The sequence below is a fragment of the Monodelphis domestica genome, chromosome 4 (assembly GCF_027887165.1).
Source record: "Monodelphis domestica isolate mMonDom1 chromosome 4, mMonDom1.pri, whole genome shotgun sequence".
Taxonomy (NCBI): domain Eukaryota; kingdom Metazoa; phylum Chordata; class Mammalia; order Didelphimorphia; family Didelphidae; genus Monodelphis; species Monodelphis domestica.
The window spans coordinates 13890365-13906411 of NC_077230.1; positions in this window are offsets into that span (position 1 = coordinate 13890365).

The window sequence follows — 16047 nt, forward strand, 5'->3', positions numbered from 1 at the left end:
AACCTAAGATCTTCTGTCTCTAGGGCTGGCTCTCAATCCACTGAGCCATGTACCTATGCTCAAGAAACTTGTCATTAACACAGTGATGAAAGCTCAGCTATCATCAGGATTGAGGAAAGGCCAGGCCAGGCCATGGGACAGGACATTATTAAGGGGCCTCAGAGGGAAATCAAGATTCACTTTTCACTCAGAACCAGGTCATATGAACAAGCTATATAGGTTGTCTATGCAAATACAGGTTGTAATTTGGACAAGATATAGTCTTCATTAGTTCCTATGGATTTAACCTTGGTCTCTACACTATTAAATTCAAAATCTACTTATTTGTCTCCACTCAACTTCTCTGCTGACCTACAATCTCGTATCTCCAACTGCCTACTGAACATTTTGAACAGAATATCCTTTTGATATCTTAAATTAAGCATGTTCCAAACCGAGCTCTGTCTTTATCCTTGAACTCTCTCCTCTTCTTAAATTGCCCATTACTAGACCACCATCTTCCTAGTCATCAAGGCTTGAGTGAAACATCATTAATTCTTCACTCTTTCTCACTCTGCCCTTATCCAATGTGTTGCCAAATCCTATGAAGCTTTCCTTGGTAAAACTTTTCTTTTCTTTTTTTTTAACTGCTTTTCTTCTCTGACACTTCTTGGCACAGGTCTTCATCACCTCACCCCTGAACCATTACAAATAATCTTTGGTTTGTCCAAATGACTCAAGTCTTTCCCCACATCGGCTTCTCTTCCACTATCCAAATGATCTTCCTGATCCTGGACAAGTAGCTCCCCATCCAGAAAATGACAATGGCTCCCTCCTTATTACCTCCAAGATCAAATATAAAATCCTCTGTTTGATGATTAGATCAACAGAAGTTGTCCAGGTGTATGCCTATTTTTTACAGCCTGGATCTCTCCTATCTTTATAGTCTTCTTACAATTTACTCATCCACACATACTCTGATCCAGTGACATTGGCCTCCTTGTTATTCTTCACAAAAGATATTCCTTCTCTCAGTTCTTTGAATTTCCCCTGACTATCCCCACTATCTAGAATGCCCTCTTTCCTCCTCCTCCCTGACTACGGGCTTCCCTGGCTGTCTTCAAGGCTCAGTTAAAGTCCTCCCTTCCTCCTGATCTCCTTTAATGCTAATACTTTCCTTCTGTCAATTATTTTCAGTTTGTCATGCATATATCGTGTTTGCACATAGCTGTTTATATGTCGTTTTTCTCCACTAGACTGTGAACTCTTTCAGAGCAGGGACTGTTTATTGCCTTTGTTTGTATCCCCAATGGACTACTCTATAATTCTAGACATCATTTTTTGGGATTTCCCCTAGTCACTACTCTCCTCTGCTTGTCTCCCACTATTAGAATGTAAGCTCCTTCTGGCATCCACTACCTCCATTTTGTAGGTATATGCATGTAGTAGGTGCTTAATAAACACTCATTGATTGATGACTGACCGACTCAGATTTTCCTATTTATATAATTGCTACAATAATAATAAGCTTATATTTATGCAACATTCATAAGGTTTAAAAAGCACAGTTCTGGCAAAAGCACCCCAGTTTTATAGTTGAGGAAATTGAGGCTCAGGGATAGTAAATGATGTACCGAAAGTCAAATATAGCTGTTAAGTGCTAGTGCACAGGACACCAAACCCAGTCCTTTTTCTTCTGCACCAAATGCTTTCAATATTGGAGTGTAGTATTCATGTTAATTAGTAACTATTTGGTTTTATTTCAGTAAATACAAAGCTTTTAGTGTTTCCCTTAATGATAAAGAAAATGCACAAAGAAAGTAAATCTGTCTTCCTAGGTGGCATCATGTCTAATGCCCTTTCTTTCTCTTCTTCCTTCCCACCCCCACCAAATGTTATTGTGATTCCAGTGCCTGGTACTCAGAAGACATTCTTCAACCACCCACCCTTGCTATCCTACCAAGAGTTTTGGTTAAAACCTTTCATTCAGGAAAATCTATATGTTTGGAGATTTTCAATATCATTTCTCCCCTGAAAAACCTTTTCCTTGGGGAGTTTGAGTTAATGAACTGTAAATGATGTGCAAATAGGAGGATTGTAAACATACAAATACTTTTGTTAAAGAACATTTGTATCCCTAATCAGCCCATAGTTTTCCCACAGTAAGACAAAGTCTTTGGACTTTCTGAAGATACCCCTTAAAGCTCCTTTATCCTTCTATGATTTCTTTTCCCCTTCAATCTTCATTTTACCTGGCTTTACTTGTATATTGATGGAGAGACGGTAATTGTTCAATCCAATAATTACTTTAAAAATAATGTTATTTCCCCCCTATTACATGGAAAAACAATCTTAACATTCATTGAAAATATTTTTGAGTTCCAAATCCTTTCCCAGCCTGAGACAGTAAGCAATCTAATATAGATTTTACATGTGCAATCATGTAAAACATTTTCCCATATTAGTCATTTTGTGGAAGAGATCTTGAAAAAAAGAAAGTGCAATATAGTATGTTTTTGTCTGCAATCAAGGTCCGCCAGTTCTTTTTCTAAAGGCAGATGACATTTTTCATCTTGAGTCTTTGTGATTGTCTTGTATCATTGTATTGCTGAGAATAGTTAGGTCATTCATTCGTAGTTGTTCATCAAACAATATTGCTCTGATTGGGTATGATTTCCTTCTGGTTCTGATCATTTCTCTTTGCATCAGTTTAAGTAAGTCTTTCTGAAATTAGCCTCTTATGGCACAATAGTATTCCATTACAATCATAGCACAATTTGTTCAGCCATTCCTCAGTTGATGGACTTCAATTTCCATTTTTTGCTACAAAAAAGAGCTGCTACAAATAATTTTGTACAAATAAGTCCTTTTCCCCCTTTTCTGGACCACTTTGTAACCCAGTAACAAGGATTATTGTGAGTGGGGTGTGAAGGTAAAAGATGGAGTCCAAGCCCATGATTTGTTGTCTCCCATGATTAGACTGGAAGTCACTCTCTCCACTTTTAAACTTATATCTCCATCACTTACTTAGCACAATGATTAACACACTTAATAAATGCCTTTTAATTTAGGTGTGTGCCTATGATTTTTTGCCACCATCCCAGCTCAGCTAATGCACAGAATGTTGCTCTTGCTACTCTTATTATAACTCTTGCTAAGGTTTCAATGTTTTGGCCAGACGATATCCTCTGACATACCTTTTTGCTTCAGTCAAGAAGGGAACAATTGATTTGATGTGCAGGCAGACTGGCCATGCCACTGAAGGACTTGAAACAGTCCGAGGAAGTTTTAAGTCTTTCTCTAGTACAGCAATGGTGTCCGTTGGTGAAAAAGTTCTAGTGAGTTCATCAGCTCAAGTTGGAGCCAGAAATTTTGTGAAAAAAAAATTTGGTATCCATTCATAAGCAAAGGATAAACTATGGGAGTGGAAACACCGAGGAAAAGCAACTGCCTGAATACAGAGGTTGAGGGGACATGACAGAGGAGAGACTCTAAATGAACACTCTACTGCAAATACTATCAACAAAGCAATGGGTTCAAATCAAGAAAACATCTAATGCCCAGTGGACTTACGCGTCGGCTATGGGGGGTGGGGGGGAGGAAAAGAAAATGATCTATGTCTTTAACGAATAATGCTTGGAAATGATCAAATAAAATATATTTTAAAAAAAATTTGGTATCTAAGAAGGGGGGAGGAAGAAGAAACTTTTGTATACTTTCTTTCATCTTCTCCCTCTCCCCCAATGACCCTGTCATTGGAGAAACTAGACCTGTACAGCATAAAGTCTCCCGCCAGGAGAGGAAAGGTGAAGAGAATAGATCAGAAGTGGTCACCTGAGGGAGAAAGTAGCTCTAAGGAGGGTGACATCTTGTACCAGAGATAAATACTCCAGAAACGGCTTTCGGGCCACAAAGGAGCAGGTGTTGTGATTTGTCTCTGCCTCCATGGGTAAGTCACTATCAGTACTCTGGGGATGAGCCCACTCTTTCCATAGACCTGTGTGTATTCATGGAAGTGTGCTCAGGTTTGGGGGAGAATATTTTGTACCAATTTTTCTTATTCTACTTCTTAGTAAATGTTGTTTCTGAAAGCTAATTAAAACTGGCAAATTATTAGTAGGAAGCTCGCCAGTTGGGGTTTCTGAGGTACGATTCCTCCCCAAAGAGAAGAACCCGAGATAAGAGCCATTCTCTGAGGACTTCGACATTCAAGGCCAATTGAAAGTTGGGGGAGCAGCCCTCTGGGCAGGGGGACTGTGAGGCTCACATGAGCATTTCATGGATGGAAAGCACTTTACCAACTTTAAAGCACTACAAATGTGTAATTATTCTAATATTATTGTTATTCATTATTATTATGGTGGCTGCAGTGACCAAGCCTCCAGTCTGTTGACGACTTCATTCCCTGAACCTTCTCTTGCATTTTTACTGAGCTCAAGCAATGTTTATAGAATGATACTTGGCATGCTGGGAAATTTTTAACAAATGGGCTATGGGGGGGGGGGAGTGTGTATCTTCACTTTAAAATTTGATCTGCATTAACACTTTCTCAACTGTAGACAACATACAAAATGATAAATCAAGTCCAAATTTCTGAGGTATAAATGCTCACACTGAAAATTTAGCAAAGGCCTCTCAAAAAGTGGTAGAGCTGCCTCCATACTTACCACTACGTAGAGGATCGAGTAAAAACCCAAGTTCTTCAAAGTAGGTCCTTCTGAATTACTATTCTCAGTACCTTACATTGGGAAGTACTTAATAAATGCTTTTTTAGTCAATTCATTAATTCATTTCTGTTCCTTTTCTTTTCCATGTTTCTTTTTCTTTCCTAAGTTCATACCACAAAATGCAAGATTTTATGGGACTTTTCCAAATGTCCTATTTCTTGTTGCCTCTATTTTGGGCCATTTCATTGCTCAGAAACAACCAAATAAGCTCTCCAAAGGTAGAAAGACAATCTTGGATGTGTTGAGAAATGTTTATCAAATGGTTCTCTAAAAACAAATGTTCTCATTACATATTTTTAAATTTAATCTACATTACAAATATTTCATCTATTATATTTATACAGTTAAGAAAACAATAAATCAAACAGTGATTTGACCAGTTTCTGAGGTCTAAATGCTTGCACTAAAAATTGAAAAATCAAATTAGATTTGGCACCTTCATATTCCTGAACCTTCTTTAATTCAAAGCAATCACCTGTTATTTCCCATTAGTAGCTCCTGGGGAAGAAGGCTTGATAGAGAAGAAGGCTTAAAGTGTTGAATGAAATGAAAATTGGGAATGAACTGTGAAGTTCCCCAGGGAGCAGTAGGTCCTTGGTCTTGTCACCTGAAACTTCCGCTGGAGAGCTTCACAAAAAAGGAGGCAGTCCCTACCCACACTTAATTTTTGTAGAAATTGTTCAGTCTAAAATGGGCTTAATTTCATCTCTTTTGCTCCAGTGTTCCCTTTCATTGAAGAGAGACTTTATACTACCATATACCTCAATAAGCATGGGTTTTTATGAATAATATTTTATACTTAGAAGTTTTCATTGGCTAAAATGGTGTAGAAAATATTTCCTCAGGGACAACTTCTTATATAAGGTTACCGATTTTATTTCAACATATTTTCAAAATGCAGCAAAGTTGTTTTTTTTTTTTAATGCATACATGTGAGGTGGTTTATTTTGCTTTGTGAGTCCCAGGAGCTGAAGAAAAAATGCAAAGTGTTTTGGTAGGCTGTAAACTGGTCTCCCTGAGGAAACAACCATCTCCTTCATAAGTACAATTAAAGTCAACTCTCAATTGTCCAATTAGAGGATTGTCCAAATCAGAGATCAGTAACCTTTCTGTATGGGTGGAAGGACAGAGATGTGGAGCAGCTTGTATACCCTTGGATCTACTGGGAATCATGGTAGAAGCTAGGGAGACCCATGCCAAACACTGTCCCAATACTTGAGCTACTCCAAGTCTAGGTGGACTTGTAGTAGGAAATCCAGGGACCTCTCCTACTGCACATACTTCTTTTGTACCTTTCTACACAAGCTCATGTTTGCTAGGTCACTGCCTTTCTGCCAACTTTGATAATATGCCATTGACTACCAAACTCCATTTTATGCTGGTTGCTTCTAATTTCTCTCTCTCTGGTTGATCTTTCCTTGACCATTTCACAGCCTAAAAGCTACTCCAGTAGAAGACACACTCTGTAAGCCAAACTACTCATCTGTTAATCATTAGCAGCATTGGTGCTTTCAGGTTTAATAAGGAAAGAGACAAAAACTTTGGGAAAAATGAAACTTGTGAATGCACAATGTATAGCTTGTTTCCTTCCTTATTTTGTTGTGATTTCACCTTGTCCATTTGCCTTTTTATTAATTTGATTTTTCTGCCTTCTTTTTAACCAGATTGGTTAAATGTTTATCAATTTTTTTAATCCTATCAAAGAACCAACTTTTGTTCTATCATTTAAAAAGTCTTTTTTGGTTTCTAATTTATCTATTTCTCCTTTAATATTCAGCGTCTCCTTTTGAGTTCTTTTTATCTTTATCTTTATCTTTATCTTTAATAATCTCCTTTTCAATTTTGTTCATGTATGTTTTTAGGGATATAATTTTTCCTCTTCTGAAGTTCAGAGAAATTAAAGTGATTTAGTTAGGGTTCACATAGCTGTCCCATAAATCCTGTGTCCCAGAAATGTTGGTATATTTTTCAACATTATAATAATGAATATAATTCCATCATTATAATAATTATTAACTGTTTCTATGATTTGTTCTTTGATCCATCCTTTATCTAGAATTTTATCATTAAATCTCAATTTTGGTCTGTTTGTGCTACCTTTCAGTTTACCTTTTCTTTGTGTTCCTTGATCTACTCCCTATTTTTATTGCATCATGGTCTGTAAAAAGATATGTTTGCTAGTTTTGCTTTTAAAATTTATTTGCTATAGCCCTATTACAAATTTTGTAGTGCTAAGAAAGAAATATAATTTTAGTAGTCTTAAGTAACCATAATTATTTTAGCTTTGGTTTTGCTAGCCATTTTACTCCATTCCATATTTTCCCTTTTGCTTATCTTTCTGTTAGTTTTGCTTAACACTAAGAGACATTGAAATCTTCTACTATTACCGTCTAGTTCTTCTTGTCATTTTCCTTCATGAGTTTAAGTGGAAACAGTATGTTTAATATTGATATTGGTTGAATGTCTATGGTTCTTTTCATCATAGCATAGTTTTCTTTTTTAGCTCTTTTAGGTTGTGAATTTTTGTTTTTTCTTCATCAGGTAGCACGTTTGTAAGTCCTGCATTTTTGGATTCTTCTGATGCTTAGCAAATTTTGTTTTCACCTCTCATTTTTACTCTGTCAATATCTTTGCTGTTTAGGTGTATTTCTTGTAAGCAAAAGATTATGGGATTTTTTTTCTCATACAAGTTTGTTTCAATTCATCTTATTGGATTGTTTAATCCAATTTCATTCAAAATTATAATAGATTCATATTTCCTCTTTTTGTCTTTAATATTGACTCATTCCAAATCAGAATGTTATGGATCCTTTTCCTCTTTAAAGATAGTACTTGGGGGGGGGGGGCAGCTGGGTGGCAGCTGGGTGGCTCAGTGGATTGAGAGCCAGGCCTAGAGACGAGAGGTACTAGGTTCAAATCTGTCCTTAGACACTTCCCAGCTGTGTGACCCTGGGCAAGTCACTTGACCTCCATTGCCTAGTCCTTACCACTCTTCTGCCTTGGAGCCAATACACAGTATTGACTCCAAGACGGAAGGTAAGGGTTTAAAAAAAAAGTAAAGATAGTACTTTGTCTCTCCAATTACTTTTGTTTAATCTACTCTAAAGTAACTTTATTCCCACCTAATCCTCTTCCCATTTGCCACCCTTTTCTCCAGTATTATAGTTTTACTTACTATATTGACATCCTTTTTTCCTTTTAGCTAATTGTTCTCTTCTTTTTCCTTTTCAGAAAAGTAGCTAAGGAGAATGTCCTTCCTGTCCGCTTCAGCTTCTTCTGAGTTTTGTTAGCTGAACAGAATTGAACTTTACTTCTTGTGACCACAGAATGTTAGGGTCAGTGGCAGAGAATACTGCAGCAGCAAGAAAATTGCTAAGTGGATGGGAAAGCCCAAGCTTAGGCTGTGTCTCCTAGCCAGAGTAGCATGAGCACTCATCAGGGAGGGGATGCTAAATGAGCAGATGAAGGATTAGGGTTTAGCTTTTTCGGATGTTAGTGCATCAGCTTGTTACTTCATTCCTTGGTGTCTTGGCTTGCAGAGATAACTGCAATTTCTTTTATCTCTTGTGAATAATTTTTAATGTAGGAAAATTTATGATTTGATGAAATGTTTGCTTCTCCACATTCTTGGTGACATGACCCAGAACTTTAATTCCTTTTTAGAAAAAAAATTCAACAACTCTGGCTCAGCATAAGGAACGTTCTAGTCTAGTACATTCCACCCCTTAGGGGCAAAGTCTTAAGGCCCTTCACCCTTTGGGCACCTAAGGAATGTTACCAAACTTCACTAGAGTGATGTAAAAAGCTTGCACAGGCAGTCCTGAAAGTGGTGCTTAGTGCCAAGAGAAACCAGATAGAAAAATCAACAAGCCATGTAAGAATCTTCTGAAGGATAATCGTAACAAGGTGACCTGTTATGGAAGGAACTGAAGACCAGAAATTCCAGATTTCACCTCTCAACTCTGCCAGGAAGAAGTTGGGGTTTTAATGATCACCTCTGTTATTGGTAATGCCAGATCTTTGCATTCACTATAGGTGATATCAAATGATGATGATGGACAGGAGCAGTACCAGAAGCACAGATGATCATACCTTTGGCATACTCACTGATTCTCATCATTGGCTGGGGCCATCTATAGCTAAGGGATTATCATATTCTAGCATGCAATCTGTCCAGGGGCCAGGATCAGTGCCGAGACTTGCTCTGCTGCACCAGCTAGTGTTCTCTGGCTGCCAAGGAAACAGCCAAGATCTCGCCACACATCTCAATCTGTTGAGGATTCCAATAAACCCCTCTCATTAGGATGAAAGTATAACACTATTCTTCAGAGTTCCTGAAAAGACTAAATATGGCAAATAAAAATAAAACAAACATGCCACAAAATTAAAACAGAAACTTCACATATAGCACCATTAGAAATACTCCAGGCTAAGCCATCTATTTTAAAGACATGGAAATTGAGAAGTGAAATGACTTGATGAAAGTCATACAAGTGGTAAGTTATAGAGCAGGTCATTTCACTTCTCAAGTCCTATGGTACTAACTTCAGGTCTTCTTCAGCTGTACTACAAGGTCTCCAATAGCTGTCTGTCTGTCTGTCTGTCTATCTATCTATCTATCTATCTATCTTTCCATCCATCCATCCACCCAACTCTCTCTATTTGTCTATCTATTCATCTTGTTAAGGGTATAATTAGGGTTTGACTGAATATATTATTTTAGTGGTCGCCAGGGATTTAAATTCAATCCCAATAAAATACTCAAGTCAGTTTGGGATTTTTATGGTGGTTTAATTACAATAGTAGGAAGAAATTAAGAAGAAGAAGAGAGAGGAAAGGTTAGAAGATTTCTCTGGCCTAACCTAAGCCAAGGGAAGTTCAGAGGCCTCAGCCACGAGGCCTCCTCAGAAGATTAAATCTAGTTTGGCTTCCAACCATGAGGACTCCTCCAAGATGAGGGGTCTCCTTGGAGGATAGTGCTATAGGAGGTAAAGAAAAAGGAGGAATCAGCCTAACCACTCACCCAGGGTGCTCAGGGAAGATGCCTCACCTAAAAAGGCAGTTCTTTACATCACTTCCTGCATCTCACATAGACCAATGGTAGCTTAAGCCTGACTTAGGACAGCCCAGGGGGTCTGTCAGTTATTTCTGATTTGTCACTTGCTAGCACATCTGTCACAGGCCATCCTTCTCAGCACTTAATCCTTAAGTGGGGTGTATACATTCCTGGTTGCTAGAATTCTAAAGACTAAGTAGGGTGGGGTAAAACTAAAATTCACACTCTACACTTCTATTTTTCCATGTTTCTGTTTGTCCATCCATTTATCTATCTCCTTATCTCTCTCCCAATCTCCTTCCCTCCCTCCACTCTTTCTATCTCTGTATGTCTCACTCTCCTTCCCTCCCCTCTCTCTGACACATAGACACACACATATAATCTCTCTCTCTCCATCTCTCTATCTTTCCATTTTCCCATCTCTCTATCTGTTCATCTGTCTCCCTATCTAATGATTTATCTGTTCATGTCTATTTATCATCTATCTGTACTGGATTATGTTTTTTTTCATTACATTTTACCTATATCTCTAATTCACATGTATATTGATATCTGTCCCTACATATAAATACACATATAAACATGTTAGAGCAAGGACTGTTTATTAGTTGTGAAATTAGCCATAAGTTTATACTGGTTGATTTGTAAATGCATTTATTCATGCATTTTATTCTATTTATTATTATTGATAATCCCATTTTCCTCTATTTTTAAAGTGGCCTTTTAAGTGATGGTTTGCATCATGATGTGATATTAATGTGAATTTAATATGTCCTCCTTAATTGTCCAGAGGACTGAAAAGTTTTGTCCTTGGGGAAAAAAATAAAACACCTGTTTCTCTAGACTAGGCTTTCCCACAGAGACCACAAAGCCAAATGGGATATTGAGGAAAGGGCAGTCTGGACTGAGCCATTGGGGTTATTACTTGTAATTGCCTTTCTTTGAGGTATTTATCTCTATGGAGTCAAGGAGTGAATTAACTTGGATCTGGGAGAATCTATGAGGAATTTCTAACAATTCTAGACAGTACACATTAATCAGTAGCTGTGCATCAGACAACCCACAAAGTGATAAGTGTATTAATTGTCTTCAGTCCTGAACAGTGTCACTGATATGACTCAAGAGAAATTCTAGTTAAATCCTAGTGAAGTTCTGGCTCACTCAAAAACCATCCTGACCCCACTTCTCACTTTTCTCTCCCAGGAAGAAACTCGCTTTTGTCACTTGATGATGTGGGAGGACTGGTGTTGGTGTTGATGGCTCAGAGAAGGGGGAGGTAACACACCCCTGGCACTGGAAGTCCCTTCTTGAGCCCACAGTGGCATTCTTATCTAGGACAAAGGGTCATCCTTCTTGAAGCTTCCTCCTTTCTTAAGTGACTGTCTTTCTGCGTCTCTTTGTTCTTGGTATGCCACTCTGGTTCTGAATCAATGTATTGTCTTCTATTGGTCTAGTCTCTCTGATGAGATGGTCAATGGTGAAAACTTAGCAAAGAAAGAAATTTCATTGAAAATAACAATGGAATGTATACAACACTTGGGAGTCTAGCTACCAAGCACATAGAGGAATTATATTAATACAAATCTGAAACATTTTTTATGTGGTCAGTTAGGTGGCTCAGTGGAGAGAATGCCTGGTCTGATGTTAGAAAGAGCTGAGTTCAAATCTGACCTCAAATGTTTCCTAGGTATGTGATTCTGGGCAAGTCATTCTCGACAACCTCAGTTGTCGAGCCCTTGCTGCTCTGCTGCCTTGGGTCCAATACTTATGCTGATTCTAAGACAGACAGTAAGTAAGGTTGTGTGTGTGTGTGTGTGTGTGTGTGTGTGTGTGTATGTTTAAGAACTCTTTTTATGGAAATAGAGTAATTGTTCATGTATATAGGCCAGGCCACCTTGATGAAAGTGATAATTCTACCTACATGAATTTACTTATTCAGTGATATACCAATAAAATTATGAAAGAATTAGTTCATAGAACTAGAAAAAGAATCAAAATTGTATTGAGAAACAAACCATTAAGAAGTTCAATGGAAATAATGAAAAAAATGGAAAAGAAAGTGGTTATCAACCTATTCTCCAAAGGAAAAAAGTTATTTGTTACTGGTTAATAAACATCGAGGTCAACTGATGGAACAGATTAAGCATATTGCAGAGAGAAGCAAATGAACCAAGTAGCTTCATTTTTCCTAAACTTGAAGACCCTGTTTATAAGAGAAAGAACTCATTATTTGACAAAAACTTTTGGGAAAACTGGAAAGCAGCCTGGCAGAACCTTGGTTTGGACAACCCATAGCATATACCAAGAGAAGCTCCAAATGGATACGTAACTCAGAAATAGTGATATCATGAATAAATTAAGGAGCAAGAAAGGAATTATCTTTTAGAGGCATAGGGATAGGGAGAAGTTCATTGATAAACAAAGGGCAGAAAGAATGATAGAAGATAAAATGGACAAATTTGATTGCTCAAAATGAGAAAGTTTTACATACACAAAAATAATATGGCTAAAATTAGAAATGATGCAAGTAACTTAGAGAAAAAAATCTCTAGATCAAATTTCTCTGAGAAGGGTCTCATTTCTAAAACATATAAAGAATTGGAGGTAGCTAGGTGGCTTAGTGGTTAAAGAGCCAGAGCTATGGTTTCAAATTTACCTTGGACACTTCCTAGCTGTTTGACCTTGGGCAAGTCACCTAACTCTTTTGTGTAGCCCTTACCACTCTTCTGCCTTATAACTAATTCCAATCAATTCTAAGAAAGAAAGTAAAAGAAAAAAAAGATTGATTAAAAATTTTAAGAATCAGAGTAATTCTCTCAAATCTATCAATAATAAGTCAAACTATCAATAGCTCTAAATCACTAATAATTACAAAGGAAATTCACATTTCTGTATTAGAGTACCAAAGATGAAATTAATACCATCAGGCAGTTGATGTACAAATAATGTACCACTTTGTGACTAACTAGACTCATTCTTAGAAAATAGGCTACATCTATTCCTATTCACACTTTTTTAAAAAACCTTTACATTCTGCTTCAAAATTGATACTCAAGATCTGTTCCAAGGAACAAAGAGTGATGAGGGATAGACAATTGGGGTTAAGTGACTTACCCAGGGTTACACAGCTAAGAAGTATCTAAGGTCAGATTCAAACCAGGACTTCTAGCTTCCAGGCCTGACTTTCTATAGACTAAGTCACCTAAATGCCCTTTTGGGGCCATGCCTGAAGCTACTTCAGATTGGTAGAGCCAGCCAGAATGTTTGATCTATTTTGAGAATCCAGAGGCACAGAAGTAAGATTTTCCTGGAGGTATCCAATGGTATCCAATCAGTGCACTATAATCCTTTCAAACCAACTAAGAGCTCATTTGGTTGTAAACAATTCATTAATATCTAGTTTGTTACTTATTTTTTATTTTTATTATTTATTTTCATTATTTATTATTATTATAAGTTGTCTGAGTTAGTTGAGGAATTTGAGTCTTCTGTGATTTCTTCAGTTGAAGTTGGATTGCTGTTCATACCCCCATGTGCATTCATTATGCATATTATTTACCTGGTTCTACTTCATTATTCATCAGTTCAAAGAAGTCTTCTGATGCTTTTCTGAATTGTTCAGATTTAGCATTATTCTATTACAATTCATTTACTACAATTTATTTGCCCAGTTGTGGGGCTTTGACACTTTTTCTAGTTCTTGGTTACTACAAAGTGCTGCTATGGATTGGTGTGGCTGGGATCTTTCTATCTTTGATCTCTGTGAGATCTCTACCTAGCAGCAGGATTTTTAAGTCAAAGGGTGCGGACCTACCAAGGACAGCATCTTCTTTCATTTTTAACAAATGCCCCTTCCATGCTTTGTACAGTTCTCTATCAGTGCAGATATTCATTAAGTGCTTTTGATTTGATGAAATGTAACTTTGTAAATCTGATGCATCTTTGTCATGTCTTTCTTCCATGAGATCCTCCCCATCCTCCATGATTTGTTTCTATGAAGTTAGGGAAGGTGGAAGGTCAGGGTAAGAGGAATAGTTTGGGCTGGGGGGGTGGTGGAAGGAGATTAAAGTTTTTGGAAATTTCATACAGCAGTGAAATCCCTGATGCTCTTCTGATGCCTCCCTTCACCAAGTCTGCTGATTATTCCAGGGGAAAATGATCCTTCCAAGGACACGTGGAGAGTAAAGATTTAAACAAAGGTAAAAACAAGATTTCTAGCCTAACATCTGGGAATGTTCCCAGCATGCAAATATTCCTTGATCTGCCTTTGACTGAAACATTCCTTTAGTTAACAGCGAGCTTTCTTCCTCCCCCTGCCCCCTTCCTGAACTAGAGGCCTCTCCTGCTCCCTTTTTCTGATTTTTCTGGGCTTCCTGGGTGGTGGCAGAGTTGTGATGTCTTGAATACCAATAGTGAAACTGAACATATGTGAACCTTTCCTAATCCTGCTAATCTTTCTTCAAAAACCTTTCTCAAAGTGCAGGCAACATACCGCTTTAAAAGAGAGCCAGAGAGCTAGAAAGTGAGAGAGTGAGAGAAAGAGTGAGTGCAAGAGAGAGAGAACATTTTCATGACAAATAATCTTTGTAAAGGAGGAGGGGGGCTGCCTCAGCTGGAGATGGAGCTTATGAACTGTAGCAGGTAGAAATAACTGCTGTATTACCTCATGTAATCTCCACCATTCAGGGTCAGATTAGGTCTGAATGCAAGACGAAATAGATTTCTTTTAAATAGGAGATTTTGTCCCCACAACGGCTATTAGGCAGTAATTAGTTGTGACATAGAACTACCAGCCACACAATAGTAACAGGAGCCTTACAAGGCCATTGAGACTGATTAGAGAAACCCAATAGATGCTACTTAAAATTTTCTTTAAATCGGTTTTGGCCCCAGAATTATTTGTCTTCCCTTGAATTCTATTCTTTGTTGTTGTTGTTGTTCCCCATCTTTCCTGGTTGTCATCTAAATGGTGGACCTCTTAGGAGGCTCATCACCTCCAGGGAAATTTGAGCTGGGCAGTCAGTTTCTACAGTACTGAGAAGTGACTTTTCAGGGGTGTCCATTTTCCTTTGGAGCTGACTTTGAGGACTGATGATGGCTGTCAGGCAAGAGATGTTTACATTTTGTTTTGTTTTCTGATTTGGAGAGAGGAGGGTGGAGGGAAGAAGAGCAGAAGGAGAAATCTGCCAGAGCTGCAGAAGGGAAAAGGAAAGTTAAGGAAATGGAGAAGCAGACATTCTGGGTTGGGTAGACGTAGCTGTTATTTGCCAAAGATCCAGTTTCGTCTGAGCTATGGTCCTGGGAACTGATGCTCAGTTTTACCTAGCAAGGCCATTGGCAAGAAACATCCAAAGGTTTGGAGCTTGTTTGGAGGGTATATTTTTTTAACAGATAAACTTCGGTTTCTATTTGAGTGCCATTCCAGTGTTTGCCAGTAAGTCAAAAGGAGACATAAATGATACCAGGTGAATGGTGAGGAATGCTGGTTTTACCATCTGGCACAGTTGAGGTAAGATCCTAGATTTCCTATCAGTTCTCTTGCCATCATCTCAGCTCGGCTCCTTCCAGTTGTACTCTCAGGGGGTCAAATCCGAGTCCCCTGGTGTTCAATGACACCTTTTGCTCATGAAGTGAAATCCATAATGTATAGTAGTAGTCTCTCAGTGTCCAAGAATGACAATTGTCTTTGTGCATTTTCATCTACGGTGTACCCTCATATAATGAATTAGTTGGGAAAACAGCAGCCCTTATTTAATCATCCCCTTTTGTTTCTACCACTTTGTGACTTTTACTTCTGAAATTCAAAAAATGCTTCTATGAAAATGAGCAGAGGAATCCCAGAGTCCAGCAGCTCAAGGCCTTTCTTTGTCTTCATACAAGATTTTTCAGTGCTCTAGTTGATCCTCCTGTGCTCATATAGATTGTCTTCCCTCACATTCTGTGTTTCTCTGCACATGAATATAGACGTTTTTCATAAGCAAAGTGATTTTGGGGTCCCCTTTGTTAACCAAACTCTTTGTATATGAGATGGGCAGCACCCTACTTTCTTCATGAGAGAAGTTTTTCTTTTTGACAATTGTGTTTCTTTTTCTTTCTTATTTTCTGTCTCAAAAGTTCTTTTGAGGGTCAGTGAGGTGGCTCAGTGTACTGAGAGTCAGGTCTAGAAACAGGGGGTCCTGGGTTCAAATGTAGCCTCAGATACTTCCTAGCTGTGTGACCCTAAGCGAGTTACTTAATCCCCATTGCTTAACCCTTAATGTTCTTCTGCCTTAGAACCAATACTCA